Source organism: Pholcus phalangioides, unplaced genomic scaffold (assembly GCF_987345545.1).
Source record: "Pholcus phalangioides strain wild (caught in Gottingen) unplaced genomic scaffold, Ppha-v1.0 ptg000013l_1, whole genome shotgun sequence".
Classification (NCBI taxonomy): Eukaryota; Metazoa; Arthropoda; class Arachnida; order Araneae; family Pholcidae; genus Pholcus; species Pholcus phalangioides.
The window spans coordinates 3,604,981-3,614,265 of record NW_028301606.1 but is presented as its reverse complement, the minus strand read 5'-3'; the positions used below and the strand labels follow the sequence as shown (position 1 = coordinate 3,614,265).

The 9,285-nt window shown below is 34.1% G+C and overlaps 1 non-coding gene across 1 annotated transcript; it reads right to left on the bottom strand.

Annotated features, from left to right (window-relative positions):
- Positions 1-4,174: 4,174 nt before the first annotated feature.
- On the bottom strand, positions 4,175-4,246 carry TRNAS-GGA (transfer RNA serine (anticodon GGA)). The gene has a single exon. It is a non-coding gene; the product is annotated as a tRNA-Ser (tRNA).
- Positions 4,247-9,285: the final 5,039 nt, after the last annotated feature.

Below are 9,285 nucleotides of genomic sequence, written 5' to 3'. Positions count from 1 at the left end.
GCAATGTGCCGATTTATCACATTTAAAAATACGAAATGATTGGGCGCGGTAGTCCAGGTCCTTAAGATACTCGCCTTAGTTACCAAAGGGTGTTTAGGGGCGTCACGAGTTCGATACCTGGTTCGTTGTGGTCAGAAACTTTCATGACCACAGAAAATGATTGTTACCATATGGAAGTCTCACCGAGAGGTTAGCGCATCAACCACTCGGTGGTGATTAAAAAACAGCTTTTATCATTCGGAATCAGTAATAAACTGTAGGTTCAGGTCCTATTAGCCCTCAAGTGCAGAAACTGATTGTAGTGCGAGAAAAATGATGAACCGTCAACGAAAATGCAATTATGCATAATAACAGGCAAATGATGAATTTAGTTTGATTTATCATGTTTACCAAACCTTGGTTGTATTATATCGCACCCCTAGAAGAATAATGTCACAACTAAAAATATGATAATTTGCAGGACAAAACAAAATTAATTTTCAATTACTGTTTTTTGAATTGTGAAGAGAATAGAAACTCTCAGAAAACTCAGTTTGTAATATAATCAAGTTTACCTATTTTTATATTTAACTATATTTTGTGAATTTTTTGATGTCCATATTATGAATTTGTGATTTTAAATCAAATTCATGATTTTTGGAGTTGTTACAGTGTTCTTCTGAGTGTGCGAGATAGAGGATGGATGCTATCAACCTCTCAACTACACTATTCTATGTGAAAAACGAATATAAGAAAGTAGTTTCAGTTTTTTTTATTTGATAAATAATTATGGAGTTATAAGGCATTAAAAATTCAGACATCACCTCCGATCCTGCCAAATTCACCGAACGTGCACAAACGCATAACTTATCTCTGCTATGCTATAACCCTAAAAATAATCAAGAAAGCTAAATCGGTGCAAATCAGTTTTTTTCCCTTGGCATTTCACTCAAAAAATTTGACTTAGCAGTGATGGAAAGACAATTACTACATTTTGGCAAAAAGTACCGATTTTGTGAAAAAAATTTTTTCCCGTGGATCTCGTTTGGCTAACACTTTACAAATCTGGTAATACATTTGTCAATACAGTGGGGCGAAGGTGGCACGTAATAACAAGGTTAACATATCAATCTACACGGAGAGGGGGAAAAGCGCCAATCGAGAAAGTAAGTAATTAAACTTTCCTTCTAACGGGATTGAATATGTTAGTTCATTTTCAATTAGCGGCAGCCCACTGCAGAGGGAATTTTTTTTTTCTTTGGGTGTTTTGCCGTAACTGAAAATTACAAAACAGACACGTCACAGAATCTCAAAACTTTATAAATCTATTAATATTCGTCAGATATTAAAACGTAAAACACTTTGCAATATATTAGTTTTTCACAAGGAATCACGCGAGTAATAATTGGGCGGTTGATAAGTATCCATCCTTTTTATCGCCGTAAAAGTGATAACTTCTTTAACATTCATCAGATTTACCAACGATGCTTGAGTATATACGATATTATACATGAGCACAACGATAGTATACATGATCACCCGTATGAATGATTATTTTTTTAGTATGCATCATATTTACCAATTACGCATGTGTATTATACATAATTATCAGATTTATCACATTTACCGTAACATATGCAATAAATAACATCGTGTGGGGGAGAAGATTTTTTTATAAAAATCTATATTTTTTTTCTAATGATTAAATTCCATTCTTTGCAATATATATGACAAGAAATTCCATGACCCTAATGGCAGAAGCTATTGGAAACAATAAATCCATTAACGATTTTTTACGGACATTTCTCGGGAAAAAAATGAGAGAAATGAGAAAAAAATTCCCTTTAACCACTTCTTTGACTTATTATTTTTTCTTACTTTTTGTCATTTCTAACATTCGATCAAAAGTTATCACAGCAATTCCTTATCGAAAAATACCCTATACGATAAAGACCATCATCGTCGCCTCGAGCGGATCATCTTCCATCTCATACATACAGTATATATATATGTATAGGAAAAAAGACAGAAAAGATTGAAAATTGTGTCCTTCCTCTCATCACCGTGCCATCCTCGAGCATTGCCCCAATTTGGGAATTTCAACCCTCATAGCCTCTCGCGTACTCATTTCCTATTATATATTTTTTCGCCTCTCTCCAAGTGCCCGCGAGGGTAAATCCGTTTTTTTACCCTAGGGATATGGGACGTGATTTCGTAAATCTGTGGCTTTTTATTGATTTTGCCAACATATAGATAATAATAGTTAGAAATACAATTTTCTTTCTTCCCGGTTATGGATTTCAACCGTTTTGAAAATGCCATTTCCTATTTCACAGCAATGGATTACTTTAATCGGTTATAACGATCGAAAGGCCCGTGCATACGCTCATCAAGCAGTTCAGTAGTTAAATAAATTTTAAGTCGACAAGTGCTCAAAAACTGTCCCAACGTAAGTGATCAAGTAGTCCACGCTCATTGGATAATACGAGGCCGATCCTATTGGCGCATAGTACCGACTTGAATCGGAAAAATAAAATCCGGTTTATCTACTTGTCTACTTGATAGCATAACAACTAAACGTCGCATAAATGACCCTTAATGTCTGCATATATTTTAAAGTACCGTAAAACAGGGTGAATAGGATAGTTTTTCAGCTTTGAATGTAAAAAAAAAAATATATTAAATATTTTCTGAAGTACAATAATTCTAGCTAATTATTTGTATCCTACCTTCTTTTATAGAAATCAAGAAATCAAGGGAACAAAAAGTTCTAAAAGCAACTACACATTAAAAATACAATAAAAAGCTGGTGTTCTTATTCACTCCCACAGAGGAAGGTGATTAGGAACACCTATCAAATCTTTTGTTTGTTCCTGTTCGTTAACATGTAAGATAGATTGGAATGTGCAAAACTGTGACGGGGTGTAAAGGAGAAACATATCATGAAAGAAACGTGTATTGTTAAAAAAAGTTGTTTTTCATGAAAAATACACAAGTTCTTTTTCTTGAGCGTGACCTAACGTAAAAATAAATCACTGAATTCGTTCTCAAACCTTACCATGTCTTAAAAGGAGAAGAGGTGTTCACATTTACTACTAGGGTAAACTTTTCCGCACCATCATTTAACCTAAAAATGCCTGCTTCCGTTTGGGAAAAAAAAACTTCCAAGTTTGAGGAACCTGCTTGAAAAGAATGCCAACATATCCGTCATCTTGACGGTGCAGCATTTTCAAAAATTAGAACCTGAATGCCCTAGCTATGGACTTATACTTCAGCCTCATTCCACTTTGACCGCTAGGAAGTCTCCAGGACATAACAAGTCTCAGGTTTTCTAGGATTGTCTGGGATTTGAATGTTTGATTCTTCATCAGATGCTGTTAACACAAGTTCTCTGTCACTATTTTGTTGGGAGTAGTCTGAGTGATCCGAAGAAGTTGATTCTGGAGAGATCTTGGCTTCTTTTTGGGACGTCTTTTACTCGTTTTAGTGTATAGGAACACAGAAACATCGTGTTCCTATTCACTCCACATATTAGAAATTTATGGTGCCACAGCTAGTAACTTTTTCCCCCATTCACTGTGAAAAAGGAATGGAAATGTTATTATAACATATCGTTATATAGGCCTATAGGAAATTCAAAATAAAAATCATACGACTATATTGACAGTAATATTGCACATATAGGATAAGTTTTGGTGATGTGAAATATCGGTGATTTTTCATGGCGTTGCTTACATTCTTCTAAACACGAAAGCAGAGATGCCAATAGCACGAAATTTTGTTTTTTAACGTATTATCATGATAGCCAACTGAAAAAAAAGATGGGTACAGACAATACTTTTGTGAATATAATAGGTAGATATGTTTGTGATTTTATAAAATATTTTGTTCCTATTCACCCCATTTTACGGTATTTGATGACCTAAACTGAGTAAACTACTGAACTACACTTATACTTTACGCATGCAAACGGGCCTGAACATATGGATACGTGAGTTGCAACTGAAGTCTTAAATTTATATTTAATGCAATTTAACCGGAATTTTCTGCATATAGCCCGTGTTGGTGTGTAATCCGTATATACAAATTTATCGAATAATCTAGCTTATACAAGATATACAGAAGACTGGATGTTGTGAAGATATTTATTATTTGAGATGTTAATTTTTTTTAAGGAAGGAAAAAAACTCATCTCTGCCTCTACCGGGAGTCGAACCCGGGTCCCTCGATTTCCGGACGAGTGCTCTGACCACTAAGCTACAGAGGAGATAGAGATTTCCCTTCGCTAGAGCGTATATGTGCCGAACGGAACTGTGCAATCAGCTAATAGCTCATGGACGACGAGCCACCAGATGGCTATATATATGACATGAATGTCGCTCTCCACTTGTTAATACACCACTTGTTAATACAATACAATACAAATACAACACCACAACAGGCAAATTGCCCAACGAGGTGGCTGACTTAAGAACATCATGGATCCCCGAGCCCTTTTTTACCCTACCTACTACTGCTATACCACACATGCACCCCGCCCACAACCCCCCGCGGAACCCCCAACGAATCGGTACATGCGGGAATGTGCGTGTACGTGTAGTGAAACTTGGCATGGAGTTTTTTGTTTCTCTGTAATGCTTGTTATGTGTAGTGCTGCCATCTGCCACCAGTTTTTCAAACTATGAGTGAAGTGTTATGATTGAATGATTTTTAGTTGTATGACTGTTGCTCTCTGTGGCGAGACTTTTTAACGGGGAGATCGGCTCGCATTTGCGCCTTGAAGTTGGGAACCACAGAAAACCAACTTCAGCCGACCACCACTGTGGGGTTCGAACCCGGATCCTCGCATCGCGAGTCGGGCACTATAACCACTCGACCACCACAGCGGCAATACTCTCCACAGTCTTCTGTATACCTTGTATTAACAAGTGGAGAGCGACAGTCATGTCATATATATAGCTATCTGATGGCTCGTCGTCCATGAGCTATTAGCTGATCGGTTCACCATCCATTGCACAGTTCCGTTCGGCACATATACGCTCTAGCGAAGGAAAGTCTCTGTCTCCTATGTAGCTTAGTGGTCAGAGCACTCGTCCGGCACTCGAGGGACCCGGGTTCGACTTCCGGTAGAGGCAGAGATGAGTTTTTTCCCTTCCTTAAAAAAAATTAACATCTCAAATAATAAATATCTTCACAACATCTAGTCTTCTGTATATCTTGTATTAACAAATGGAAAGCGACATTCATAATCTAGCTTATGTATGAATTCCGGATTCGATCTTCATCACTAATAAACCAATAATGAAATTTATAGGAACGTAAGACACTATGTGAGAGAGAGATTAATATATTTTTTTAGAAAAATAAATGTTGGCGCATTCGCGTATGTGCACCATTTTTTATCTAAGCAATAATTTTTTCTGTGAATTATTTATTGAGAATATTGTAACGTTATATTAGAAATATTTTTAAATATAAGAATTTTTAATATTTTTAAGTATAATTTGTGTATTAAATATAGGAAATATATATTGTGATTACTCAATAAAGATGAATACTAAAGTCAACATGGAACTAAATTCATTTTATTAATTTTTCTTAATACTCAAATTGATTTTTCCTAATTTTTTCTTAAATTTTCAAATTTATTTTTTCTTGAATTTTCAAATTTATTTTTTCTTAAATGTTCAAATTTATTTTTTCTTAAATGTTCAAATTTATTTTTTCTTCAATTTTCAAATTTATTTTTTCTACAATTTTCAAATTTATTTTTCTAAATATATTTTATTAATTTTTCCTAATTTTTTTCAGTCATAATTGTCATAATGTTTCAATTATAATTTTTCTAGTTGTTTTAAATTAATTTTTAATTAAATTAATTTTTTTTAAATTAATTTTCCAATTTTTTTAAAAGTTGATTTTTTTCTAATTTTATTAATATTTGATAAATCACGATTACCCTCATATTGCATTGAAATTGCGTGAAGAAACCCTGCAATAAATATACTATAGCATGTATTGAATGTTTAGCGTTTTTGTGATATAGCAATACTGCCATCTACCTTCGAAATCAAGGAATAAACGATCGTACCTTTCGGGTGAGAATCATAGTGTTCGATTTTGGAGAATTCGTTTCACAGAGATTTATATTCAAATAATTTCCAAAGCCGAGAAATCATTACCGGAAAAATATTCAATCCTGGACTCAGGGAAAATATGAGAATATCATAAAATAATCTCCAAAAATTTTTAATTCATTAAATGTCACAACTATTTGAAACAATTTTTAAAGACTTTAATTCTCGAAAGATACTATGTTTGGAAGTGGTTTTCTAAAACTCACCAGTTATATCGACATTCGCCATGGGAAAAATTCGTCAATCAATATGATTAACGCAACTACACCTATTTTAAACTCACGTTTTCGAGACACCCAAACATGGGGATATTACTGAGCGTGAGATTCCCAAAACAAGAAGAGTCGACATTTCTACCAACATTTTCACACAACCGTTTCTTACTTTTCAAAGACAACGTTACGTCTTGAAAAAGAAGAAAAAAAAATATATATATACAAAGCCTTTTCCACACAGTGTATTATGTTATACTCAGGACTTGAGAAATATGAACGAGACAAAAAGTACCACAGAAAGAAATGTCTAGCTTTTGAGTGTATATCGCCATGTAATCCTTCCACGGAGCTTAGATCAAGACAGAAACGAAATCTCGACTGTATAACAAATACCCGCCATTTATTGCGGTAAGAGTAAATCTCTCTGTGTATGTACACAGAAACCGGGACAAGGAAAAACTGGAGCTAAGTTGGACATGCCTTAAGAAAAATTGTAAAAAAGAAAGAAAAACATCTCTGCCAACAAACTCCAAAGCATCCAATAAAATTTTAAAATTATATAGGACGATAGTTTAGAATTTTTGTGTCCGTTTGTACTCATTGAAGAGAGAGACGGAACGATATCTGTGGTAGGAAAAGAGGTTGTGACTGACCATTAAATTTCACCCTTTGGGTATATAGTATTGATTTATTTTTAGGTTTATATTGGGGGCTTGTAAACATTGTGGGAGAATGAACAGAGCGGAAAACAGATGAGACAATGCTGGCCAGAGAAACTGCTTGAAGCAGTTAGTAATGCTAAATAATTTAATAAGAGACATTTTTCTGTATTTTCATCTTGCAATGGATATTGTGGTTATGAATCTTTTGTGATAGATGAAATGGGCGCTTTTTATTTCCCTCACACGTGTTCTACTTAGAATGAACGCCTTACTGGTACATTCCTCAATACTCTCACCGGGATTGTCGAGATATCTCGCCTTTTTTGAAAGCCTTTTATTTTAGCCTGACAATCACAGATATTAGCTGATTCCTCAATAGAACACATTTTCTTGTCTCCTTACTGTACACTTACTGAAACTCGGAAAAAATCCTATTCCATAAAGTAACATACGACATTTCATAAAGGATTTAATCAGCACCAAACTGAAATATTTTATGCATGATCACCGGTACAAGTGATAGCTTTTTGTAGCATTCATCAATTTTAGTTGTTTTAGTTTTTCTGGGATTTACCAACGACTCTTGGGTATTATGCGTAACCTGCAGTAAAAATTATAATTTTTTTTAGTATTTATCAAATTTACCAACCGTGCCTGGGTATTATGCATATTTACCGATAAAAATGATAAATTTATCGAACTTACCAAGGCGATAGGTAAATATGCATAATAACCGGTTATTATGTATAATCACATTTACCGCAGCATATATAGCTCTCCCATTTCCGGTGGAAAGAATGGGGTCGTTATCGTTAATTTTTTCCGTACAAAGTTTCGATGTTTTTCCAATATGAATACGTATCATTTCAGTAAGAAATAAATATTAAACGGCAGCCATAAATCCTTTTACACCTTTTATTCATCAGAAAAATGTTATGTGTGAAATTCTTAGATATTAATGAATTCAGTTCTGTTTCAGATAAGATCCAATGTAAATCTAAACCACTCTGTCTTAAAATTGAAAGAAATACAAAACCACTCTAATAACGTATCCAACCATATATCTAAATATATTGAAACGTGGACTCAGAAATTAATTTCTGATCGTAAAATTGAGTCCAAAATATAACAAAATCGATCAGTCTGAAATTTGAGCGAATAATGAATGTCGTGTATCACGACTAATCTCCCTTGAAAATCAACGTATACACGTACATGAAAAGCTATACCTAATTACATTTATATCTCAAATTTCGAGATCCTTACACATCAATTCCCACTAAATCATAATCCCTCTTTGAGATGGCAAATAATCAGTTACGAGGGAGGAGAGAAAGAAAAAAAAATATAACTTTGCCAAAGTATCTAATTTACGTCTGTTATATAAACCTTAAGACACGCCTGCACATCTTAAAATTCTAATTTGTAGTAATAAAAGCCCGGGAAATCATCAGAAAATGACGTAAAGCTGGAGGGGATTTCATACACACTGACAGTATATAAAGACTCCGCCACATTTCAACTCGAGATACGAACTCGAGATTAAAAAAATAAATGAAAAAAAATATATATATCAGATTAAATTAAAAGAGGATTTTTAATTAGGTTATATACCGGGAGGTAAATTAGACAGGATTTAACTCGAACAAAGACTTTTTCGAAATGAAGGGTAGGATTTGAAGGGTATAAAGCTAATGTAGAGGAAGCACTCGCTAATTTAATTGCGAGTATTTCGACGTGGATAGGAATTTCTCTCCCTTTTTTTTCTAGTTTTCGACTTATTTTTCCTTTCATTGCCATAGTCCCGTTTGCAATTGCGAGGAAGGGATTTTCATTAAATTAAGCATATGCACATCGTGTTTTAAAAATCTAATTCTTCCGCGACTGCGACGAAAAAATATTAGTTTAACGTCAATCTTCATTTACAGTATCACAGGAGGTATCCGTCTTATACACGTTACACAGGTCTGAGACTATATTTTTATTTTCATTCGAGGTTACTAATGATATATACGTGTATGTCCTGGTATTTTCGAACTTTGAATTGAATGGATTTCGCCGGGTTTTTTTTTCCGGAATTTAATTCAATCAAGACAATGAGATTGAGAATTTCATGCCGACGGTATATTGTTGTTTAATATTTTATTCATACGTCAGGATATTTTCGAAAGATGTATGAAGTCACATTAAGAGATTAAATTGTGGAATGTGAAGTAATAGAAAAAAAAACCCCTATCCATGTTCTGGAATGAATATAAAGCATTGCAGGATCAATGGAACGAAAGTGTGTAA